Source organism: Equus asinus, chromosome 28 (assembly GCF_041296235.1).
Source record: "Equus asinus isolate D_3611 breed Donkey chromosome 28, EquAss-T2T_v2, whole genome shotgun sequence".
NCBI classification, from domain to species: domain Eukaryota; kingdom Metazoa; phylum Chordata; class Mammalia; order Perissodactyla; family Equidae; genus Equus; species Equus asinus.
This window is the reverse complement of record NC_091817.1, coordinates 30,639,638-30,665,026: the sequence shown is the minus strand read 5'-3', so window position 1 is coordinate 30,665,026 and position 25,389 is coordinate 30,639,638. Positions and strand designations below refer to the sequence as shown.

At 44.3% G+C, this 25,389-nt stretch overlaps 1 protein-coding gene across 1 annotated transcript in view; it reads left to right on the top strand.

The window, feature by feature from the left end:
• CDH11 (cadherin 11) overlaps positions 1-25,389 on the top strand; it is a 145,459-nt gene that overhangs the window by 58,748 nt on the left and 61,322 nt on the right. Inside the window, exon 2 of the mRNA XM_014854450.3 lies at positions 2,487-2,611. The gene's annotated coding sequence lies outside the window, so the exon portion shown is untranslated. The remainder of the gene's footprint in view (positions 1-2,486; positions 2,612-25,389) is intronic.

Sequence of the window (25,389 nt, the reverse complement as noted above, 5' to 3'; positions counted from 1 at the left end):
CAAAGGTCTGCAGTGGACCTGCCCAGACCTCTGAGACCCGATGGACTCTCTTTTTCCTGTCAACTCTGCTAGAAGCACAAAAGCAACTTCGATGTCTGTGTTCATTTTTTTCCTTTTCTAAGAAATGTGGTGTAGTTGTATACCAACATTTCCCACAGAACCCACAGCCCCTCTTTCTCAAACGTTTGCTGTGATCAGAATTCATAGTCAATTAATCCATCTATTTTTCCTTTCCTTCCAAAGCTCTTAATTGTCTCTGCAGGCTTTTGGGGAAAGGAGTTTTATAGGAGATATTTTTCAGAGAGGTAAAGAATGCATGATGAATTGGGAATTCAATGAGTTTTTATAGATTTAAGAAGTAAGCTTTTAAAAACATACTGGCCACAGATACAGCTGTTTTATGAACTGGCTGGAGACTTGAGAAGGAAACCAGGAGAAGCACAGGCTATGAAGTCTGCTGTGCTGGGTCCGATCCCGCCTTGGCTGTTCTTGGCTGTGCACCTTAGGCAAGAGTCTTACCCCTTTGACGGTGGGGTACGATACCCAGATGGGCTCATGATACCCAGAGTGGTTATATATATTTAAAGAGAGTACATTGCTGAGGCCTGTGACAAATGTCTGTTCCATCTCTGTTTATAGTGTTCCAGTTATTTGTTGCTGAGTAACATACCGCCCCAAAATTTCATGGCTTATAACAACAATTTATTATTACCTCTTATAGTTGAGTGGAGTGAACTCATCTGGGTAGTTTTTACTTGGGATCTTTCACGCTGTGTAGTCATATGGCTGGAGTCACGTGATGGTGTGACTGGGTTGGATGTCCAAGACAGCTCCTTCTCTCACCTTCTGGCACCTCCATTTGGATGTCTGGAACTGCTAGAGATGGCTGGGCATCTCTCTTACTGTCTGCAGTTTCTCCACATGGCCAGCTGGAGCTGCCGCATAGCATGGACATCTAGAGTGTTCAGACTTCTGACTTGGCAGCTGACCTCTCCCGGAGGAAGCTTTCTAAGAACACAAGAGAGGCTACAAGGCTCTTATGACTCAGCTTCTGAAATCATATAGTGTCACTTTTGCTATATTTTATTGGTTACTCAGGGACAGCGCAGATTCACATAGAAGGGGACTACACAGCGACATAAATATCTGAGGGTACGTTCCATTGGCAGGGGGGTCGGGGGGCACTTTGGCGACTGGCTACAACGTGCAACGTGGTTGCAAATAGGGTCCTCCTCACCAGTTATGTATTGAACGAACTGCCTCATGTGGCTTTTTCTCCATGACTCTCTGTGCATCTGGAAATAATTCCAATGCTACTCTGTCCTTGACATCCTGGGCCTGGCACACGATAAGACAGTTTTATTGTTCTTGCTACAATCACAAAATCAAGGTTCTATGAGCAAATTTTGGTCGATTTACAATTTAACTTTAGCCCTTTACCAAGAAGCATTTTTGCTGTTGCTGTTCTCATTGTTTTGGAGAAGGCATTGTATGTGAGGAACTGTTAGACGGAACCAAGGAAAAGTGGACTCGTAAAAAAATGAAGTATAATAAATCAACTCAAAGTTAGAAGCTATTTAAGCCCATAATGTGGGCCGAGTTGATCCTAGAAGGTGGAAGCTCTAGAGATGAAGGACGTTCAAGAAATCCTTTCTTCTGTTTTTTAGGGAAGGGACGCCAGTGGCACCTTCCTTGGTTTAGTGCCTCAGTTTTTAAAGACGACAGCTGTTCAGACACTCCATATTCCTCTTTTCATTCATTCAACAAATATACATTGAACAGCTGCTCTGGGCTAGGAAATGTGTTAGACGCTTTGGGAGATATGGAGATGAATCAGACCAGAATCCAGGCGGAACACAGCCCCCACACAGTGACTCCATAGCGTGGTGTAGTGCGGGAGGGGGTGAGAAGAATGTAGTCTTGATAAAGAATTCCAGCTCCATCAGCCCAGTGCTCTGCTCTGCTGGCGTGGGGATGACATCTCCTGTCACCACTGCCCCACTCTCACTCCTCGCCCTTGAGCCTGTCATTCCACAAGGATCTGACAGCACCAGAACAGTGCTTCTCACTTTAGGGGGGAAGGTACTTGCTTTGGATGCTGAGAAAATGTAAGTTCTCTCAGAAATTGGCTCTGAGACTTCATATCCCCGCTACAGATTTGTTGTTAGTGATTTAGTAAATACATGCAAAGTACATAACATATTATAAGAAGGTGGATGTAAGACTGCTTTTATCTTTGTTATCAAAGTACCAAATGCACATATGATTAATCACACTATCCTGTGGTACCTCTAAATCCATGACAAATTTTTCCCACTTTGCACACAATTATAATTTGTTTACATCTCTCTCCCCACACCTGGACTGTTATCTTCTAAGAGAAAAATCTGTCTTATGCAACTGTGTGTCCCCAGTGTCTGGTAGTGCATCACTTTATTGATTCATGTCACCCCTAGGTTACTAATGGTCGTTTTACTTCTTTGCAGAAATCACTGTATTTTTGGCTCTGTGGCCCCGTGACACTCATTCCTGTCGCCATTTGTTGAGTGACCAATCAGATGGGTGGAGTGTGTTACAGAAATTGGCAACAGGTATCCAATGGGTGAAGAAGGTAAGATGGACCGACGTTACTGAATGATTCAAATGATACTTTATGTGTGGAGAAGGAAATTATGCCTACCCCATCCACCCCTCAAACTTGCCTTGATGGAGACCTTCACCAAACCCAAAGTAGATTCTGAGATGGGGGGAAAGGCCTACTTTCTTGGGCTTTTAGGAATGTGATTATTCATTGTCATGACTTGGTTCTCTTTATTAAACACCTGTTATGTGCCCATCCGGCGATAGTTTTCTTGAAGATGCAGACGTGAATGAAGGAACTAAAGGGGATTAGAGTTCTTTAGCAAGGACTCAGCCGGATAGATTGACAAAGACCTGCCCTGTTGCTTTTTTCCCCTTTTCTTCTTTTGAAAAGAATTCTTTAAATATCAACAAGATGGCTTCATCCCACAAGGAAAAGAGATTGCTAGAAAGTTCCTCAAAAGACAGAGCGCTAGATCATAAGCCAGGAGGCTGATTTGAGCTCCCAGGCCCAGCTTTACCACTCACTGTCTGTGCACCCTTAGGTTAACATGCTCTTTTCTGGGCCACAAGGGTGGCTGGAACGTCTCTCATGTTCTTAAGTTTTAGGATTCTGTGAATCCATTTGCCTCCTCCACCTGCTCCGTGTAACTGGAGCTACCTTTATAGGGCGTCCAAATATCCAGATAGAAATTTAAGAATTAATTCTACCAGCATGACTTTCCACAGTTTAGGATTCTAGACCTACCTATCCATATGCCTATGGCTCATCTCCACGTGGATGTCCAGCAGGTGCCTTAAATGCAGACTCAAAATACAAGTCCTGATTTTCTCCTCCAAAACTTCATTTTGTCCTGTGTGCCACATTTCAGTGATGTGTCAAAATTCACCCAGACCAGAAACATGGTAGGGATTCCCTGTACTTCTCAATCCCTCACCTCCAACAGGATTTATTCATATTGATTCCTACTGATTCTACTCTCTGATTATTTCTGAAATATTTTTATTTCTTTCTGTTCCCACCACCACCATCCAGATGTAAAACCAAATCCTCTTTCTTCCAGATTTCTGTAATTGCCACCTAACAGGTCTTTTTGCCTTCAGAGTTCCTTGTCCCTTGTCAGCTCCAGCATGATCCATCTTTCATACATATCCTGACAATGTCCCTAAATCCAGATATTATGTTGCTTTCCTACTCAATCCATTTCAATGATAGATATCTGAATTTCTTAAAGCCTCTAGGACCCTTCAATGATGGGGTCACTGTTTACTGTCCAGACTCATCTCTCAGCCACTCTCTCTCCACACCCAGCCCTCACTATACACATCTACTCTAGAATCTACCATATGGCACAACCATCATTTCCCCCAAACCCCATAATCTCTCTCTCCTTACAAGCTAACTATCCCTCATTTTATGTCTTATCTTGGACCTCATTATCTCTAAGGAGCTCTCCCTGATCCCCTAAGCCTGAGCTATGGGTGTCTCCTAGACAACGCTTTAGTAGTCAGAGATTAGAGCATTTACTGTGCTTTCCATGTTGGGTTCTAATTGTCTATTTAATTGTCTGTCTTTCCAGGTAGATCTGGAAGTTCTTGAGGGCAGGATTTATTTTGTTGCTCCCACTTGCAAGCGCTGTATCTGGGCCAAAGTGGGCTCTCAATAAATATTTATCAAACATATAAGTAGAGACTTTAAGTATATTTTGAAAAGAAGATGAGGAAGGGGGGCGCCAATGTTACCAGAGATAAAAGTCATGATAACGGCAGCTAACAGGTGTGGAACACTTCCTAGGTGTCAGGCATAAAGATTTTTAGAGGTCTGACTTCTGTTAATGCTTGCACAATCTAATGTAATGGGAACTATTAATATCCAAGATTTTCTGAATGAGAAAACTGAGTGTGAGATAAGATAAGTAACTTGCCTCTGGCCATCTTGCCATACTTTTTACCTTGGGAAATTTGACTTTAGCCCTTTCCCCTAAATGAACCTGCTACATTAAGGACAAAAAAACGTTTCCTCCACAGAAGGCCAGAGGCTTTTTCTGCAGCTCACACAAGCTATTGTTGCCTAGATGGTCATCCTGCATGATCAGGACTCATAAATCTTTGGTGTTTTCCACTCATGTTTTATTATGGGTCTGTTTGGGAACAAAATTTCAATTTGAGGAGCTCCTCCAAAATCTTTCTCTTGTGTTCTGCTCACTGTTTGTTATGGGAATAAACCACTGAATGAAAACACTCTCCCTGGGAGCAGAGCTGCACTTCACTGCAAATGCACCAATATGAGTTGGAAATTGTGTGACTGACTCCTCGCGCATTAGCATATTTTGCACTCATTTGCTCTGCAGCCTGGCTCAGCAGATGAAATGCATCCCTCCTGTGGAAGTTTCTGTGAATGATGATCAGCTCATTTCTGCCAAGCCAAATGGGTCTCTTCATTTCATCAGCCCTTTGAATTCTTCAATAGGACATGAGACTGACATTTCCTATTTTTCTAGTTAATAGGGACAATTAGAATGCGGTATCAATGAAACAGAGTCAGAAGTTAAATAGAAAGTACTTGAATTTAATTTCTCTTTTAGGAAATCTGTTAGATTTTTTTTTCCACTGAAGAATCAAGAACAGCCTGTTCTGAAGAGTTCTGCCTAGCTTTTATTTCAGGGAGAGGAAGGTAAATGATTCTAATGCTGTAGCACCCGTAAAAAACCACGACATGGTACAGATGGAATGGTCCTTTGATCTTTCAGGATAAGCTTCGTGTTTCAGAGAGAGGGATTTTTTGTTTTTTTCTTTTTTGCCTAGAGGGAAAAAGGGACTTATTCATCATCATACTGTAAGTTTTGGAAGAACAAAACAAAACTAACCAACAACTTGGGCTCAAGACTCAGATTCTTGATTCCCAATCAGGTCACGATGCCAGAGCTTTTTGAACAAGTATGGTGTGCTGTGCACACAGGCAGAGATGGAGGGGCACTTTCCTTTTCCTCAAGGGGTTTACCTTGAAGTAGGTGTGTGTAAGGCACTCAGAATCCAAGGAAGGAAGGAAGAAGAGGTGGTGGAGGGAGACAGAGAGAAAGACTTTTAACAATGGTGGTGAGTGGTTTGGGCTCACAGGGTCAGCTCTCTGGCTGACTTCCAGGGAAATCCACTTGGACTTCCATTCCTGGCACACCTGTCTTCATCCCTCCTTAGAGCAAAGGAGGAATGAGCTGAGTATCTGCAGGACTGGGCTTCTCAGACCTGCTGCCTCGCTGGGCTTTTAGTAAGGCACTGGGGCACAACTATGAATGTCTGGAAGTGAAAAGTATTTGCCCTTATGTTCGTGAAAAGTGTACACACTTTGAGACCCTCCTGAATGATCATCAGCAGGAGCTGCTGGTCACAGGTCACCCAATTATCATTCATTAGCACAAAAATCAATCCCAAAAAGCTGCTTGAGGGGGCAGCTTACCTGCGCTGGAGTATCTACCAGGCTCTGCCTTTTCCTTGACAGTTTGAAATGTTGGCAGCCTGCCTCCTAAAACCCTGAGCCTGCTGGGTCTGTCTGAGAATGCACATTTCCTATTTCGGGATGTAGGCCACCGTGGAGAAAGAGGCCAAGGATCTGTCTGTAGCTGGTGTCACTAGAATCATAAACAGACACTTGCTGACTGCTTTAAAGATCTTCACTGTTTTCGATGTGACTGTCACTACTGCAGTCCACTAAGAATTACAGGAAGCTCTCCTGTGTCGGGCAACGTGAATGTCCTAGCTTTGTCCGAATCAACACTAAAGGAAAAACTTCAACCAAACTTGTGATTCTTTGATCTTGCTTTATTTAACTAACGAGGAACAAAATGCAGAGACCACTCCTGATAATAACAATGAGAGCTGATATTTATCGAGCACCAGGGACGTGCTTTACGCTCATGATCTTGTTTGATATCACCAGAACTTTGACTGATCTGGGCAGTCATCACGATTCTTTTCTAGATGAGGACACTGAGGTTCAGAGAGGTTCATAAACTTGCCCAGGGCCATGTGATTAACAATGGGTGGAGCCAGGCTCTCTACCCCTAAGCACTGTCTCGTCTAATTCTTTCGTATCTTGCCTTCCAATCTTAACTAAATTGGAGGGCAATTACCTTACAGTTCTCCTGGTATGGCCATATTCTAAGTCGCCACTTGAGTTACAAAGGAGATCTAGAGGCTTCTGACTGGCACAGTGGATACAACTGAATGTGTACACTGAGTGGGAGATAATGCATGAGGAGAGGGAAAAAGAACCCTAGTTATCTTCCCTCACTGGCCATCTCTTGAGAACGTTCCTATTGTAGGCCTTGGAGTAGCTTTGGAGATACAACAATGAACCAATGCACATGCATCTGACATACAACAATAAACCTAAAGTCGGGCCTTCAAAGAGCCCCACGTCTTGTGGTGGAGCCAGGCTGGCAGCAAGCATGGCACAGAGTTTCTTCTAGACAGCTCCAGGGATCTGTACATGCACAGAAGGTCTCAGTCTGATAGAGGAAATCAGGGGATGCTTCAGTGAGGAGGTGACCTTTAGGTTTAGATGTGAAGCATGAGTAGGAATTTTCCAGAAGATCAGGAGGGATTTTTCAGGCAAAGAGAACAGTACAGCAATTCTTGAGCCAAATTCCCCCATGAGTAGTTGGTTTTATTATCTTTAAATAGATAAAACAGTTAAATAAATGAAGATGGTTCGAAATTCAAAAGATGAAAAAAGGTCTACAGAGAATTGTCTCCTTCAACCTCTATCGTCTTACCCATGAATTCCCTTCCCTGGATGCAACTGCTATTTTTGGTTTTCTGTGTGACTGTCCAGAGATTTTCTCGGCAGGTACAACCACTCGTATCCGTCTAAGTTGCTTCCTCCACATTTGTTTACATAGATGGTATCCAACTGTAAAGGCTGTTCTGCACACTGTCCTACCCCTTGATTTGGAAAAGGAAACTTTTTCCCTTTTTCGTTTTGCTTGCTTTCCCTTTGATTTTAAACTTTAAATTTTTTGTTAAACATTTCAAACCTACAGAAAACTGCAAAAATAATGCAATGAATTCCTATGAACTATTCATCTAGAGTCACTAAGTTTTTGTGTATTTTTATTGTTTTGCCATGATCTCTGCAACAATTTTATGGATTTAGTCCCTGATAAAGGTGCAGCTGGGATGTCAGTTTCCTAGAACCCTGGGAGAGCTGCCTCTTCCCAGCACTTATTTAGCAAGATAACCAAAAGTACTTGAACCTGAGAATGTGTTCCTCTTAATTTCCCTGAGTTGCCATAAGCAGCAAATCCACCCCCAGGATGGAAATGGCAGGAGGGGCCCCTCTTTGGGTCACTTGATGCCTACCTTGTGCTCATCTTTGGGAAAGGGTTCTCCCCTATCTTGTCAGGCACTCACTCAGCAAGAGGTGGGGGTTACCAGCAGGTGAGCATCTCCCTGCCTTCTGGGCTCAGTGGTCCAGGGTGGGAACAGACAGTCTAGGTGAAATCTAATTACTTCACTTCCGACAACCAGCCATTTAGATAGTGTGACTCTTCTGTTCTGCTTGTCAGAGTCAACACGGCAGCCCAAAGGCTGGTGTAGGATTCCCACCTTTTCAAGATCAAAGCACCTGAGCGCTGCTCCAGTTATCTGTGCCCTTCCTCCGCACGTTACGTGGCAAGGGATAGTTTGTACTCAACGTGAGAAGGACTTTGAACACTGTGACAGGCAGGAAGTAACCCAAGAAGACAATGTGATATGGTTTCACAGAGGACTCTGGGCCTAGGAGGATTGTTCTCAGGTATTCATTCATTCATTTGCTCATCAAGTAATTCCTGAAAGGGTTCACGACACTCTTTCCTGCTTTTTGCCAAGACTAGCACATGTTCTTTGCAGGCTGGCTGCTCAAGATCTGTGGGGTGACAGACATATAGACATGTCCTGGCTGAAGAAAGCAGTGGAACCTGTGCATGGTGGGGTGGAATCTCCAAGGAATGACTTTCTGGCATTCATTAATTCATTTATGGACCACTTGCTCTGTGCTAAATCCACATGTGCACCTGTGCAGAAGGCCATTGCAGTTCCCATTCTCATGGAACTCATATGCCAGTGAGGGGGATCCCCTGACCCCCTTCTTCTAAGTCTACCTATTTCCTTAAATTGGGCCCATCAGGAAGGTTTATTCCTCTGCTCCCAGAGTGCTTCAGAACAAAAGCAAGCGATCGTCTGTCTGCCTTCTTTCACCCATGTGATTTCTAAGGCACAGAATCACCATTTTCTCCAGAGGCTACTAACTCCAATTACCCTATGCCCTGTGGGGGCTCAGAGCTCAAGGCAGTTTGAGAGAGCAGAGAAGGAAAGGTAACAAGCCATACTGAAATCTGCCACCAATTTTTTGTGTCTGCTGAGGAGCTAGAAGGCTGCAGCCAGACCCCTGGCAGATGCTTCCATTTGGAAGCTTTAGAAAAGTTGTGGAGGGGCCACTGAGTTCATCTTTTCAAGAGGCTCTGAATTTAAGACTCTAAGCACCATTCAAAATGCTGTTAGGTTGCCATAGAAACAGTTCTTATACTTCTTTTTTCCTAAGAAAACGAATTTTTAAAAAATTCAGCCACATAACATACTTGCAAGAGCTAGTGAGAAGGTACCTCTTTAAATGAATGTCTAGCAAGTTTCCTGAAGTACCATATTTCTGTCCATAACAGATACTATTTTAGACCTCTCAACACTCCCAATTTCTCTTCAGAATTTCCACTTGAAAAATGGACCCAAGAGGATTGTTATTCATTGCCCCTAAAGATTTACATCATGCTTTGGGCAAAGAAAGAAAAAGCCTTTGTGGCTTGTGTAGTTTCGCTCTTGTCAAGGATTTGAGCTGGACCCCATAATGGCCGTGAGCAGCCTGAGCTCACACGGGAACAGCCCAGGTGGCTGGAGCTCAGGGTCATGGGAGCGTGTCCAGCTCCATGCCCTCTTCCCCAGTCCTTCTCTACTAAGCTGCAGCATGATTCCTCCGAAATCTAAATGGTATCAAATTCCCTCAGCCTAAAACCCAAAGCTTCAGAAGCTTGTCGTCCTTGCAGGATAAATTGCAGGGTCCTCTACCTGGCTGCCAAGACCGACATGATCCGGCCTCCACTCACTCTCATGTCCTAAAGCTCCCATCTCATCCTCCCATTTACTCTGTGTGCATATCAGATTGCTGGTGATCCATGAACACCCTGTGATGTTCACTCTTAATGCTTTTTCACAAGTTTTCCTTCCCTCTTCCCATTTGTCTGGGTGTGCAGAGAAGGATGCACTCTTCCAGGTCGGGTTCCCTGACCCCATGAGGTAGAGTTTTTCACTTCTTCTCCCTAGTTCTTTGATTCCTTGGGGGGTCTCAATATGCCTTCCATGGGCCCTGGGCACCTTTGCCTTCATGAGCATCTTTTTCTCTAAAAAAATAATAAATATTATATTTTGTGATTGCTTTGGTATAAAGATGAATATAATCTTCTACCCTAGAAGATCACTTTTCCTTCTGACTTTAAAAGAAATTAAAACATTCCTGTGTGAAGATGTGGAGAAAAGGGAACCCTTGTGTACTGTTGGTGGGAATGTAAATTAATGCAGACACTATGGAAAACAGTATGGAGGTTCCTCAAAAAATTAAAAATAGAATTGCCACATGATCCAGCAATTCCACTTCTGGATATTTTTCTGAAGAAAATGAAAACACTAACTCAAAAATATATATGCACCCCCACATCCTTTGCAGCATTATTCCCAATTGCCAAAACATGGAAGCAGCCTAAGTATCTATTGAAGGATGAATGATAAAGATATGTGATATATATGTATACAATGAACTATTATTCAGCCATAAAAAAATAAGGAGATCTTGTCATTGGTGACAACATGGATGGACCATGGGGCATTATGCTAAGTGGGATAAGTCAGACAAAGACAAATACCATATGATCTCACTGAAATGTGGAATCTAAAAAAATCTCAAACACATAGATAGAGCAGATGGGTGATTGCCAGAGGTGGGGGTTTAGAAGTGGGCAAAATGGGTGAAACTGGTCAAAAGGTACAGACTTCTAGCTATAAAATAGATAAGTTCTGGATATGTAACGTACAGTATGGTGACTATAGTTAATAATACTGTATTGTATATTTGAAAATTGCAAAGAAAGCAGATCTTAAAAGTTCTCATCACAAGAAAAAAATTATAGCTGTGTGTGGTGATGGATATTAAATAGACTTACTGTGGCGATCACTTTGCAATATATACAAATATCAAATCATTATACTATATTATATATAGTATGCCAGAAACTAATATAATGTTATATGTTAGTTATATCTCAATAAAAAAACAAACAACAACAACAACAAAACCATTCCTATGAGCCCCTAAAAGTATAGCAGGCTCCAGGCACTGCGCCTAATGGAGAACAACAAAACCATTCCTATGAGCCCCTAAAAGTATAGCAGGCTCCAGGCACTGCACCTAATGGAGAAATTGGCGTTGACATTCTTTTGTGATCCCTTTGCCATTTATTTGTGTAACAAGCCTGCAAGATCCTTGAGGATAGAATTTGGATGTTCAATGCTGCATCTTCTATCACCGCATGTGGGTTACATGTGCACGCTCCATGCACATGGCCTTCACAGGAGTGAGACATGGTCTCCATCCACCTGGGCCTTCCACTGCTGAGAGCACTGGCAGGTTCTCCTTGATAAGCCAGTGTTTACTGTTCCACGTCCATTTTCAAAAGGGGTAATATCCTCCCTTCCCACTGTCTGCACAGCCCTTTAAAGTTTGCAGAGAGCTTGCTTGCGCATTATCCACTTTGATCCCTTGACGTGGGCATTATCCATCTCATCCCACGGAAAAATAAACTGAGGCTCAGAGAGCTTAAGCAGAGTCTGGAAAACAGAGTTGTCTCCTCCCCAGGGTCACACATAATACATGGCAGAGCCATGATTCTAGCCCTTTTTCATCTCCTACGATTAATGTCAATGTTCTGTCCATCAAACCACAGAGGTACCAACCCAAATGAAGGTGGAGATCGCTTCACTTTCCTTTAACATTTTTAGAAGCACCAAGACCTGTAAGCAACAGTAGATCCCAACGTAGGTGGAATTGCTTCTCAGTTGAACACTGCTGTGCACTACCCAGTTGCCACATCCCTGGAGGACTGGTGGTCCAGCTACTGGGAGTGCACATGGCAGAGAACCTTCAGCTCTCAGCCCCTGTCAGGTTGCCTCAGTTGCAGCTATTCATCTCAGCCAAGGACATGCCCCTTCCTGGGGCAGCCCACATCCAATGACTGAGCAATAAGAGTTTGGCCATCTCAGTTCTACTTGGGATCTTCCTTAGCCCAGGGGACCAGGCACAGTGGTCTGAAGCATTGTTGGATCTCCATCCCACCTCACCTTCTCCCTATATTTGTTCCTGCTTTCATTCCCTTCCCATCCCTCTCATGGATGTTGATCTCAAGGGCACCCTCTAATAAACATCCCCATGTGAAACTCCATCTCAGAGTAGGCTTCTCACAGAACCCAATCTGACACAAACTCTATTGAATGTTTTGCAGCAAATCTTCTTGTGTCTGTCCGTGAATATACTAAATTCATTTGTTCCTTCATTGTTTTCGTTGAGTTTGTATTCATTGGATGCTAAGCTCTGTGCTAGGTACCAAAGATACTGTGGGGAACAAGACAGAAAAGGACCTCATGGAACTTAAACTACTTCTACTCTGAAGACTGGTTTTAATCCTGCTTCTCCCTCAAACTGTGCTTCTCCCAGAGCATTCTGGCTGCCCCTGCACTTCAGTGGAGGGCAAGAGAAGTCTCCCATTGGGCCCTGCTGATTGCTTTTCTAAATACATGCTGCGTCTAAGAGGTCGATGCCCGTGTCTGAATGGCCTTCTCCTCCTCTTTCGTGGGACTCCTCTGTTCCTTTTGCTTAGCCCTATCAGGGGGCCCAGAGTGAAGTCTAGGTTAGGAGGGCCAAGGCTGGAACAGAAGAACAGAGGCTAGAATGGCTGCCCAGAATAGGTACTCAGGCGAAGGACAGAGGTGCAGATGAGAAGACCAGGGGGAATCAAAGTCTAGATCAGAAGCTGAATTGAAAAGATAAGCTGGAGGGGAGGCAGGCCTGGATTTCATCTGCGGCGTGGTGGAGGAAGGGACTGGAGAGGGAAGTGGAGCCTTCCCTGCAATGGCCCCACGTCCTTATGAAACTATTTAATGACATCCCATTTCAATCAGAATTAAACCCAGGCACTAGCTCTACCGCCAGTGCCCCCCTAGACATGGTCACTCCCTCCCTTTCTGCCCCCGGCCAGCCCACTCAGCCGCACTGGACATTGCTTTCCCTTGAGCAGGCCCAGCCCTTTCTAGCTTCAAGGGCTTGGCACTTTCTGTCCCCTCAGTCTGGGTCTCCTCACATACCTGGCTCCTTCTCATCACTTAGGGCTCAGCTTAAGTGTCCCCCCTAAGAGGCCTTTCCTGATGTCACACCCTCCAAAACCGCACCTGCCACCCACCCGGCAGTTCTTCGACAACGTTTCATCATTCCGTCTAATCCTTCACAGCGGTCATCACTGTTTGTGAATTTCATGTCCATTTCCTTTCGTGGTGTACTTTTTTATTGTCTGTTTTCCCCCATGAGATTCTAAGACCTCCAAGGTTCAGAGATGTGCCCAGCCCATAACCTTAACATCAAGAGCAATGCCATCCACACTAGTAATAGCTCAGTAAACATTTCTTGAATGAATGACTAAGCCAATACCTAGTTCTTAAATGTTTCTCTTGTGGCTGGACAGGAATACGATGGTTGGGGGGCCTGCCTTAGAAAATTGCGCGAGGCGGAGGGCTAGAGCGTGGACTCCTGCACATTGCTGGGTTGAGCAGAATCATCAGATATCTCACTATTCCTTGTTCTTTCTCTCTCTTTCTGACTTCCTCCTGGGCCATCATTCAGATTTGAGTGGCGTCGTTTCCTGGAGTATCCACTCCTGGGACACCAACAACTGCATAATGGCTTCCCCACGTGTGCATCTGTGCATTAACACCGGCCTTTCAGGCCTGCTCCAGCTTGCCCGACCCATCTCCTGCCAGGAAAGAACGTGCATCTCTAAAACTCCGGAAAATTGGGGCTGACATGTAGCTTGGTACCCAAAGTGGTTTCACTCCAGCAAACACAGAGAATGATAGCCATGCACTTAAATACTTGAGCAGGTATCAATCAGAGGAATGTTCCAATAATCCATGTTCATAAAGCCCGTTAGTATGGATTTTTGAAATAACACTTACTCTGCTTTATTCTTGACAAATGGTGTTTGTACCCATTGAGATATTTTATTTCAATTATGTGCCAGTGTTGTAGGGGGACGGTTTCTGACAATAGCAAGGCATAAGCCATTTTTACTATGCTTCTATCGCTATTCCCATTGCTAAACTCGACTGGACAGTTCATTAAGATGAAACATTAACAGCACATGCTTTGGGGAGAATAATCAGGGAACATGACAGCTTGTGGAGGCCTCGGCATTCAGAGAAGCAGACAGATGACAAACGTGCTGGTCTTTGGAAGAGGTGGCAATTGGCCAACCAGTCAGAAGCCATGCGTTTGCCAAGCACCTACGTGTGTGTTCAGCCCTGAGCTGAGGTACTGGGGGACAGAAAATGCGGGAACCATGGCCTTTGTGCTCCAGGAACATGACATCTCTTTGGAAAGGCTGGGGAGATTTCGACTGTCAATCTGGGGGCCCCAGAAGGGTATGCATCAAATGCCTGACACTTTGGGGCTGCCTCTAAGTTCAGGAGTAATTCAGTGAGGATTTTAGAGAAGATTACTTAGATCTTGAAGAATAGCAGGATGTTGATTAGTAAACTATGTTCTAAATATAGTAGCTGCTAATGGCTGTGAGTTTGCTTTTCGGGGGTAATGAAAATGTTCTGGAATTAGATAGCAGTGATGATGCACAACTTTGCAAATGTACTAAAAAACACTGAATTATGCACTCTAAAAGGGTGGACTTTGGGGCCAGCCCAGTGACATAGTGGTTAAGTTTGCATGCTCTGCTTCAGCAGCCCAGGGATTGTGGGTTCAGATCCCAGACACGGACCTAGCATCGCTCGTCATCCCATGCTGTGGTGGCATCCCACATAAAATAGAGGAAGATTGGCACAGATGGTAGCTCAGCAACGATCTTCCTCAAGCAAAAGGTGGAAGATTGGTAACAGATGTTAGCTCAGGGCCAATCTTCCCCCACCCAAAAAAAAGGAGGGGAGTTGATGATATGTGGATTCTATCTCAAAGCTGTTATTTTTTACAGTACTCTTCAAACTCAACACAGCTAAATTATAGTGAATTGTATCCCATGTTCAGAAAATTGGACTTAGTTGAAATAGAGAAAAGGCGGGGGGCAGACTAACATAGGCTGGAAGCATATACCCATTTTACAGATGAGGAAATGAAGAGTCAGATCAGTTCATGCCTTGCCCAAGAAGCCACAAAGCTGATAAATAATATGGCTGAGACTTCATCTCTAGACACTCCAGCTTCAGTGCTCAGGTGCTTCCCACACCACCCTGCTGGTGCCCAGAAAAAAACAGATCCTGGGTTGCAGCAGTAACACAAATGATGACAATGATTTGCCTCTGCAGAGCGTCCTGGCCTTTGTTTCTCTCATCTGTTCTTACCGCATCCCTGTGAGAAATGATCCACACTGTTGTGTTGGTAGTTGCGGAAGTGGGTGTGTCTTAGGAAAAAAGGGAGACCCGGGGAAAGGAGACCAATGCTGTTTTTCCAGGCTGCAAAAGGAACACTGCATTCTCTTTTCTAGGCATGCACGGTGTTTCCACCTCCATGAGGGGTCTGTCTCCTTGGACCTTCATATGCAACCTATTTCCCCAGTGCAAGCCGAATTTCTAAGTGAAACCACCGTAGAGACGTGGGTTCCACGGATATGTAGAAACAAGGCTTGGAATTAGGTGTCCCGTCTGTTAAATGCAGAAGTAAATCCTGTTTCTTTTCTCTTCTGTATGAGGAGCAGATACACATTTCTATTGTAAAGCACCCATCCAGGTTAAAGCCACTTAAATCGTTATCTCCCCTGTGGTTAATAAGAGAGCTTTCGATGTCATTCTCAGCTTACTAGTGTAAACAATGGGTCAGATTCTCATCCTGTTGGCCAGGATGGAAATCTGACTCAGGATTTGTAAATACTGCTGCCTTTAATTTATTTTCACGGGGACATTTTCTTCCCCAGCAGACAGTGGAATAACAGCATCCTGGGAAAGAGCCTGTGGAGGAATCACGATGCATTAACCTGAGCCGTGAGATCTAAACAGAAGCTCTGTTTTCCATCTCCCGCCAGAGCTCAAATCCCGTGGTCCCCGCTGCTGGGCTGCATTTGGGAAGCGTAAATAAAATTAGATCTTTGCGGAGGAAAAAGAAACTAGGATTTATGAAGCGGAAGTCTTTCTCAAGCAGCAGACATTCTCTTTGCCCATTTCACTACAGTTTTGTTAGCTTTAAAGGAATTAAAAGAATAAAATGTTAAAAAAAAAGAAAGAAAGATTAATACTTCCTGAAATATATTCCAGCCTATTTCAGAGTATTTCCTTTTTTCTGTCCTTGAAGGTTCTGGGGTTCTGGACTTGCGGACTGACTCAGGGGTGGGAATGCCTGGGTCTGATCTCGTTTCTACCTGTCACTTGCTAGGAAAGTGACTGCTCTGTGCTTCTCTTTGCATATTTGTCTAATGTGGTCAACAATAGGGGGATGATTATAATCACCAATCATCAGTGTCTGCTCTGTAGGAATTCTGTGACAACTGAAGGAGGTGTTACCTCTAATGCACTTAGACCCATGCCTGTCACATAGAAAGGGCTCCCTAAACAGGACTCAGGGTGTGGTGATGGCGAGGCACAAATCTGTACCATTCCAAATATCCAGGTGTCTCCAAATGGAGGGCTGTATAGACAGGATGGCAGCGATTGATGGACTCCAGGTCACAGGTTTTTACGTCAGGTGCATGCAGTTTGATGCTGGAGGGCCGGCTTCCTCTGGAGCTGGCCTGAGCATCAGTTTATGAAGGCGGCAACAGGCACAGCCTCCCCCTCTCCAGGCTGTGCTGGCCCACAGGCTAGTTACCACGCCCAGGGTGCTCCTTTCTGCAGAAGGGTGGTGCCTGTGAAAATGCCCCTTGGAATACAGAAGAAGCACCATGCAAGGGGCAGGAGAGGTGTCACATAAAGTGGCAGCCAACCTGGGTTGGAATTTCGGTTCTGCCTCTGTCTAACTGTGTGGCTTTAAACAGAAATACTCTCATGAGCTCATGGAATTTTTTGTTTTCTTTTTTTTAATGAAGGATAAAACAGTGACTGCCCTGACTGTCTCACGGGGTTGAGGAACGACTTGCATGTTTGAAACTGTGAAATTGTATTTGTCCTCCCCTTTTCCCAGCTCAGTGTAGCCCAGCGCATAGGAGGAGGAGCTGTGGATCGCCCTGTGTGTGTCGTTTCAGCTTCCTTGTGAGCTAGCTACCTGATTTCAGCCAAGCGATTTCACCCCATGAAGCTTTGGCTTTCTCATATGTCAAATGAGTATATTCGTTTTCAATTGTTGCTGTAACAGCTACCACAAATTTAGTGGCTTAAAACAACATGACTTTATTATGTTACAGTTTTGGAGACCAGAAGTCCAAAATAGGTCCTGTGGGCCAAAATCAAGTTGTCAGTAGGGCTGTGTTCCTAGGAGAGAATCTGTTTTCTTGTCTTTTTCAGATTCTAGGAATTTCTTGCATTCCTTGGCTCATGGCCTCTTCCTCTGTCTTCAAAGCTTGTCACTCCATCCTCAGCTTCTCTCATCGTATCTTGTCTTTCTGTCCCTCCTGCCTCCCTTTTATAATGACCCTTGTGATTACATTGAGTTCACCTGGATAATCCAGGCTAATCTGCCTATTTCAAGACCCTTAGTTGAACCACAGCTGCAAAGGCTTCTTTGCCATGTACGTTAACACATTCACAGGGTCTGGGAATTCGTATGTAGACGTCTTTGGGGAGAGGGCATTATTCTTATTTATAGGACTGTTGTAAGGGTCAAATAAGATAATGCGTGTAAAATACCTACCATAGTTCCCAGCCCATAGTAATAACTCTGTAAATGTTAATTCTCCTCCTTAGAATGACTGGTAGTGACATTTTCTCGCATCCCTCCAGGAGATGGCTGGGGATTACCGTCGTCGTAATTCCCACAGCTCTGCACACTGGCAGAAATAGACTACGTGCTTGGCAGTAGCTAGAGTCTTCCACCCATTTTAGCCCTGGAAGGAAGCTGGTCTGCAGAAAGAGTTTTGTCTGAATAATGTCCCCTCCTGTAGGGTTAGCTTGACCAAGTTTTGCCTCTTTTCTGAGCCTCAGCCTTCTTACTTGTAAACTGAGGTAAGGGAGAGGGGCCTGGCTCTGCAGTTCTTATTTCCCCTGAAAATCTATGGACTGCAATCATTGATCACAGGTGAATCAAAAAATATGCAAGTTGGGCCAGCCTGGTGGCTCGGTGGTTAAGTCTGCACAATCCACTTTGGCGGCCTGGGGTTCGCCTGTTCGGATCCTGGGTGTGGACCTGGTACCGCTTGGCAAGCCATGCTGTGGCAGGCATCCCACATATAAAGTAGAGGAAGATGGGCATGGATATTAGCTCAGGGCCAGTCTTCCTCAGCAAAAAGAGGAGGATTGGCAGCAGATGTTAGCTCAGGGCTAATCTTCCTCAAAAACAAAAGAAAATGTGCAAGTTAATGTTAAGGTCTGTTTACTGGATTCTCAGGGAAAAACAGTCCCTTGCAAAATAACAGTGACAGTGGAAATAACTATCACACTGTCCAGCCATCCATGAGCCTTCACAAGGCTTCCTGACTGTGGGTGTTCCGGCTCAGGCTAGGCTGTGAGATGACCTACGGGAGGCTGGCCCTGAGCACTTTCTGTAATGAGTGGGTCTCAGACAAGGGAGCATTTGAGCTCAGGCTTCAAGCTTAAGGTGGGGGCTGAATTCTTCCATTTGGAAGATTCCTTGTTCATGGATCAGGCATGAAAAAGGGAAGAAGCCTACTATGTGCCAGATGCCTGCGGGATGCTGTCTTCACATCATTTATTTCCCACACTTTGCCCTGTGCAGGGGGCATTTCCTCCCCATTTTTCAAATGAGAAAACAGAGCCTAAGAGAGATGGAATAATTTGCGTGATCATTTACAGCTGGTAAGTGGCAACGAGCAGAGGGAAATTGAATTAATACTTCCAATCCAAAACAGAGCTTCTTAGCTCTAACAGCAGGCCCTGCCTCAGCCTGAGCTATCAGGGTTTCTCTCCATGTCAGGGTACACATCGCAGGCCACTCGGTCAGCCCCTTGAACGTCTCAACTCTCTCATGAATGCACAGAAACCCAAGGCCACAGTATCTTTTTCTTCCGTGTTTTTTCTTTCACCCAAAGTCCTTGCAAGAAACATCTCCTTCTGTCCTGCCTTCTTCTTTTCACCCCTGTGTGTTCTGTCTCAAATCCCACTTTTCTGAGTTATTCTGCCAGAGAGTTGAGTGAGGGATGTTCGCAGACAGATTGAGACTTAGCATCCCGGTGCTCCCTCTTGCCTTCAGAGTCAAGCTGTCTTTGTGGACTGGACGCTATCTGTGGCACCGTCTTCACTGATAATATCTCTGGAACTCTTTTGGGGTGTGTGTTTTGAGTCATTTTAGAAATCGCACGAGCACTTTCTTAGGCGAGTATTGGAAGCTTGTCAAAGTTATGCAGAGACAAGATGAGTGCAGAACATGAGTTCGTGCCACTGAACTTGATTGAGGTGAGCAGCGACATGTGGCTCTAATGAGATGGATCTGTGTTTTCTGTGTGACTCAGAAGCTTCTCCATCAGGACATTTGGATGCATGGGTTCAGGTGTTTGCACAAAATCAATCTCTTTAATTGCAAACCACAGTCCCTGTGGAGGAGTAACATAGCGGGCCCCTTATGAGCAGGTGCAGTATCAGATCAGGGCCTCTAAGAGTCCTGAGCAGAACGAAGCCAGGCCTTGAATCAAGCACACATTTTGCATTTCTCACGTGGTGCAAGCCATAGTGAAAATCAAGAGGCTCTGGGGGTGGAGGAAAAAAAATCCAGACAGCACAGAATTTGTGTCTCTATGAGAAAGGCTGTGCTTATTGGGCAGTCCACCTTCAAGTTGGATCGCTACAAGTGAAATCTCTAAGATCAGATGTTCAGGGGTCACACTAGCTGTGTGACCTTGGGTGAATTACTTAGTCTCTCAGAGCTTCAATTTCTTCATCAATAAAGTAGGGATAACAGTAGTAAAAACCTATAAGGCTGTGTGCAGATTAACCAAAGAAAACACGTAGAAGGCTCGGCAGGGTGTTCAGCATGGACTAAGCACACAATGATTGTGAGCCACTCCCATCCTAGGCTACTGTTCATCAGCTGTGTCCTTCTGGACCAGCAGCATCCGACTGAAGGCCGAATTGGGGCTGATTTTGGAGTTGTCCACTGCCAAATGGACACCACGATCCCCCTCCGGGAAATTCTTTCCTTTCTTGGTGTAGAATTTTCAGCCTAAGCTGTGCTCTCAGGTAGCAGACTTCGTCTTCACGAGCACCTCTGAACATTAAGGAGGATGACTTATTCCTTTCTCCTCCATCAATAAAATGAGACGATAATAACCCTTACCTTGGTCGGCTGATGTGTAAAATGAGCTTATGTTTGGGAAAGCCCTTTGTAAATTACCAAGTGCTATAAAGTATGAATTATTATTGCGATTGCTCCACTCCAGACATTTCATAAACAATACAGAAAATTAAGGACGCATACTACTGGTATTCGAAAAGCATTTACGCCTTTTTAAGTATGTTGCTATAAACTATCGGCAGACGGGTTTGATAATACAGTCTTCAATCTGATTTAAATATTAGGAAGCGCCCACTGAGAGCAACTTTCTAGCAGAGACCATGCAGCAGATGCCAGCAGGCAGCGGAGTATAATGGCTAGCTGTGACAGCACTGTGGTTCCACTGGGTTTGAACACCAGCTACCAATGTGCTTCGTGACTTTGCCCCGAGAGAGCAAAGGTCTTATGAACCTCACTTCCCTCGTTTGTAAAATCAAGATGGTAATACCTGCCTTATTGAGTTGTTGTGAAGAGTAAATAAGGTAGTGTTCACAAAGCCCTGGACACACTGAAGCGTTAATCAGAGTCAGGGCCCACGCCATCATCTGGGCTCCCAGCAGCATAACTGAGGTCACTGCCATTGCAGCCCAGCAGTCCACCTCCCAGCACCTCGCTCACCCTGCTGACCTTCAGGCCCCCAAGGTCAGTTCCAGCAGGGCCAGGTCTTTGCAGATTCCAATGCCTCCTCTTGATAAATTGTGTGTGAGTGGTGGGGTGGGAGGTGGAATGGAGTGTCAGACCACCTATTAAAGCCAGTGTGAACAGGCCGAATTTCTGGCCATGGTGAATTTCTGATGATGAGAGCTGACCAGACTCCAAGGACCCTACATCACCAGCCAACTCCATTTGGACAGTCCCGATACAGCCACGTCCACCCTGCTTTGGTGACAAACCAGAGAAATGTAAAATTGACCTCAACACTCTTAAGTTCTAGGGCCCAAGGTTTTAATGCTGGTAATAGTAACAGGTAGTGTTTATCGAGCACTTAGTATACGACACAAACAGTGTGCAGCACGTCACAAGAATTATCTCCTTTCATCTTCACAACAAGCCGAGGAGAAATGTGCTGTATTGTGTGTGCTAGACCCCTCTTTTTCAGATGAGGCCACGTGATGAGGAAGAGCAGAGGTTGGCTTTGAACTCAGTGCTCTTTGCTGCTGCAGTGCCCACCAGCTCATGGGGGCAGAAGTCCTGGGGGAGGGTGACAGGCAGGAACTGACCAATCACGGTGGGCTGTTCTCTAGTCTAGCTCAGTCTGCACTCTGCCCTTCCCCATCTGTGTTAGTGTCCTGGGGCTGCCATAGTAACAAAGGACCACAAACTGGGCAGCTTAAACAATGGGAATTGATTGTCTCACAGTTGCAGGCCAGAAGTCTGAAATCAACACCTTGGCAGAGTTGCCTTCTTCTGAGGGCTGCGAGGGAGAATCTGTGCCAAGCCTTCCTCCTTCTCCTGGTAGTCTGAGGCTTTCCTTGGCTTTTAAATAGTGTTTCCCGTGTCCAAATGTCCCTTTATAAAGAGGAAAAGAGTCATATTGGGTTAAAGTCTATTCTAATGGCTTCATCTTAACTTGATTTTGATCATCTGCAAAGACCCTATTTTTAAATAGGGTCACCTTCACAGATCCTGGGAGTCAGGACCTCAACATCTTTTTGGGAGGCACAGTTCAAGCCATGATACCATCCAAGCTCATTTCTAGGATTACCACTTTAGACATGAATGTGTCCAGTGTAAGTCTTTTTCTCACCTACTTCTTCAACAGCCATTCATTGAATGCTTCCCATGAGCTCAATATCCTGCTACCTACAGGAGATGGATGATGAACAGAACACATGATCCCCCTCATCATGGGGCATGATGGTACACTCTCAGAGAATTTAAATCACTAGACCCCAAAGTACTGCAGCTAAACCTTTTATCAGTAATTTCAAATGGTTCATCTAAGGAACAAGTGAATGTAGCTTCCTCGTTCTGAGTAAATCTAAAGAGAGAACAACTGGAGACAAATATTAATATGTGATTAACATTATTTGCATATGTGGATCTCTGCTTCATCCATTGCTCTGCAAAGTAGCGTGTGATTTCTTCAAGTCTGCCTGTGCTTTTTCCTAGTGTCTGGTGGGGTGTCATCACAGGCCTCCTAGACAAGCCCTGCAAGAAGGGTGATTTTAACCAGTCTGTGCCACTTCTTAGATGAAAGAATGATTAGCCTGTGCTCTGTTTAATTAAGCTTCACTTAATGGGCAAACGTTTTCTTTAACGGGCTTGCTGTCACCTCATCAGTTATTTAAGGCAGTTCATTTCACAGGAGGGGAGAAAAAAAGAGAGAGAAAGGAAAAAAAATTTCTCTTTTGCTCAAACTCCCTTGGTCTGGGGAGACGCATGGCTGTCTAGAAGACACCTAATTGCCGCTGCGATCATGTGCTTGTTCTCTATTTAGTCCTAGGCTTCTTATTGAAACACTAATCAGGGTTAGGTCTCACCTCTTGATGAATGATTTTGTAAAAACTTGATATTCCTCGGCTTAGCCAGGAATGTCTGCATGCAAGTATAATGCCACTCAGACTGAATGGGAAGATAACTAATGCCCTTAATTTTGCAAAGAGGGCTGTGATTTGGTACATACAGTACAGATCAAGGGAAATCAGAATGAAATTAATTTCCTTCTTTGCGTAGGCACCACCTCTGCTATATCATGAGCCACTTTTCTTTAGCTGTTTTTGCTGGGGATTTAGAGAACGCTTGGCACGTCTATTTGGGCTAATTTCCTGTAGCCAGGGTCAAATTGAGGTTATGTCATTTTATCTGATGTCAGAACTTGGGGAACTTAAGTTCTCTGACTCTCATTTCATTTGTCAAGTAGGAATAATTATCCCCAGATCACCCAACTGAGCATCATTCATGCTTCCAGTTCAAGGTCTAACACCACAGGTATGCCACACAAGATTATTTCCCTGTCCTTTTATTCCCTGAGCCCTCCCCCACCCACCAATCCTGGAAGGTGGGACAGAGGTAGTTGTTTTTCTGTATTTTTTCCCCCAGAGCAGTCACACACCCATCCTAAATCTGAGTCTTAGGCACCCTGTTGCTTCTAAATTCTCAGGGCTTACTGCGTCCAGGTGGAAAATAAATAACTAAAGCAGACATTCTTTTGTTTTGACTGAGGGACATGAAAATTATGGACATTTGGCTACCTCTGCATGGTCAAGTGACTTGCTGCCGACTTTCCATCTTTGCATGCTGCCACTCCAGCTATGAATCTAAGCGTTTTCTTCACCTGCATTGGCCAAAGAGTAGAAGTCATTATCATCATAATTATTCTTTATTATTTGTGCGTGTGTGGTCTACCACCTGCCTCTGTTTTGGGCCTCACACACATTTCCTCTTTCTTGAGCCATCCCTGTGCTCTCACAGTCCCAAATTCTATCATTACCTGAACACAGAATCTAATTTCGTGTCCTAGATGTTTGGTCCTGCTGTTCCCTCTGCCTGAATTGCTATTCCTACCCTTGAACATCTGGTTCCTTCATATACTTCAAGACGTAATTCGGGTTTATCAAGTAAGTCTTCCCTCATCAACCACATCTTTGTACCCTGGTTTATGTGAGTCTCCTTGGAGCTCTCTCAGTTCCCTGATACATCAAAGCACCTCTCGCACTATATTTACCATTTTCTGGGCTGTCTCCCAGCCTGTCACCACCACCATGAGACTCTTGGTGGCTTGAGGACCATGACAGCATCTTCTTGTTATTGCCTCTGCTTAGCTCAACACCAGGTTCCCAGCTCATGCTCAAGGCATGTTTGGTGAGTGCATTTTCATTACTTTTTTGCGTTCGTGTGTGAACAAGCACCCATGAGTCCTGTGTTCGGAAATAACTTTGGAAGTTGCCCACTAAGCCAGCATGGTGCGTGCTCCTCATGTAAATGATCCTGACTCCAAGACTTGGGTATTAGTTGTTTTCTGAGAACCAGTGTGAACTCAGAGGATGAAAGAGAACATTATTCCTAATTCCTCAATCAATTAGCACTATAGATAATCCTTTCATCCTTAGGCCTTTTACATTGTAGGTCACCTGTCAATATCCAAGAGCCGACTCTTCCTTCTCCAGGGAAATCAAAGATTCTTCCTTGGTTTTCTCTGACCTCTGCTACTTGGATGTTAAAAGTTTCCAAAATTTCAACATTTCCCCTAACATGATTTCTTCTGCCTAATGATCTTGGTTCTGTGGGGAGTAGGCAAAAATATTTAAAGACAAAATGATTCTGGGATTTAGGATAAAAATCTCTTGAAGCTTGAAGACTGGTTTACCTAATCCAGTTCTTTATTTTTAGAGATGAGTTTCCACTTTGTCAGACAAAGTACAGGACTTCCAGTTAAGTTTGAATTTCAGATAAACAACAAATAATTGTTTTAGTATAAGTTTGCCCCCCAAAATTGTATGGGACATACTTACACTAAAAACAATTGGTATTTATCTGAAATTCAAATTTCAGTTGGTGCCTTGTGTTTTTATTTGCTAAATCTAGCACCCTAGTTCCCACAAAAGTTAATAACTTGCCCATTATGATTCAATAGGCTTGATATAAGATGATGATAGCGTTGAAACATTAGGCGAGCTTTCTGAGTTCCAAACCAGTATTCCTTCCTAAATCATAGGATCAGGAGTGGAAATTTTTCCACTCTAGCACAAAGTGCTTTTTGCAAGTTTGTGATGATGATGCCAGAAATCTGCCCCGTCTTAGCAAAGCAAGAGTTGGTTTAACATGGGACCCAACTCAAGAGAAATGAGCTATATATTAAGACAGTTTATCAAGGGTAATGGCAACATAGTTTTGTCAGTTCAGCACACCACAAGCCTGACTGCAAATGCCAGGTGAGCTCCCACTGAGGCCAGATCTTCTCTTAAAAAATGCTGTAGTTTTTTGTTGTGTAGGACATTGAAAAGATAACAAAAGGAACTGTTTTGAGGATAACCAAAGCCCCGCACACAATAGAACAAGAGCAAAACTTACTCTGAAGCTACCCATTCAGCCACTATACAAGATGTCCAGGTGTCTCCAATATACACTTTTAATTCTCCATGTTC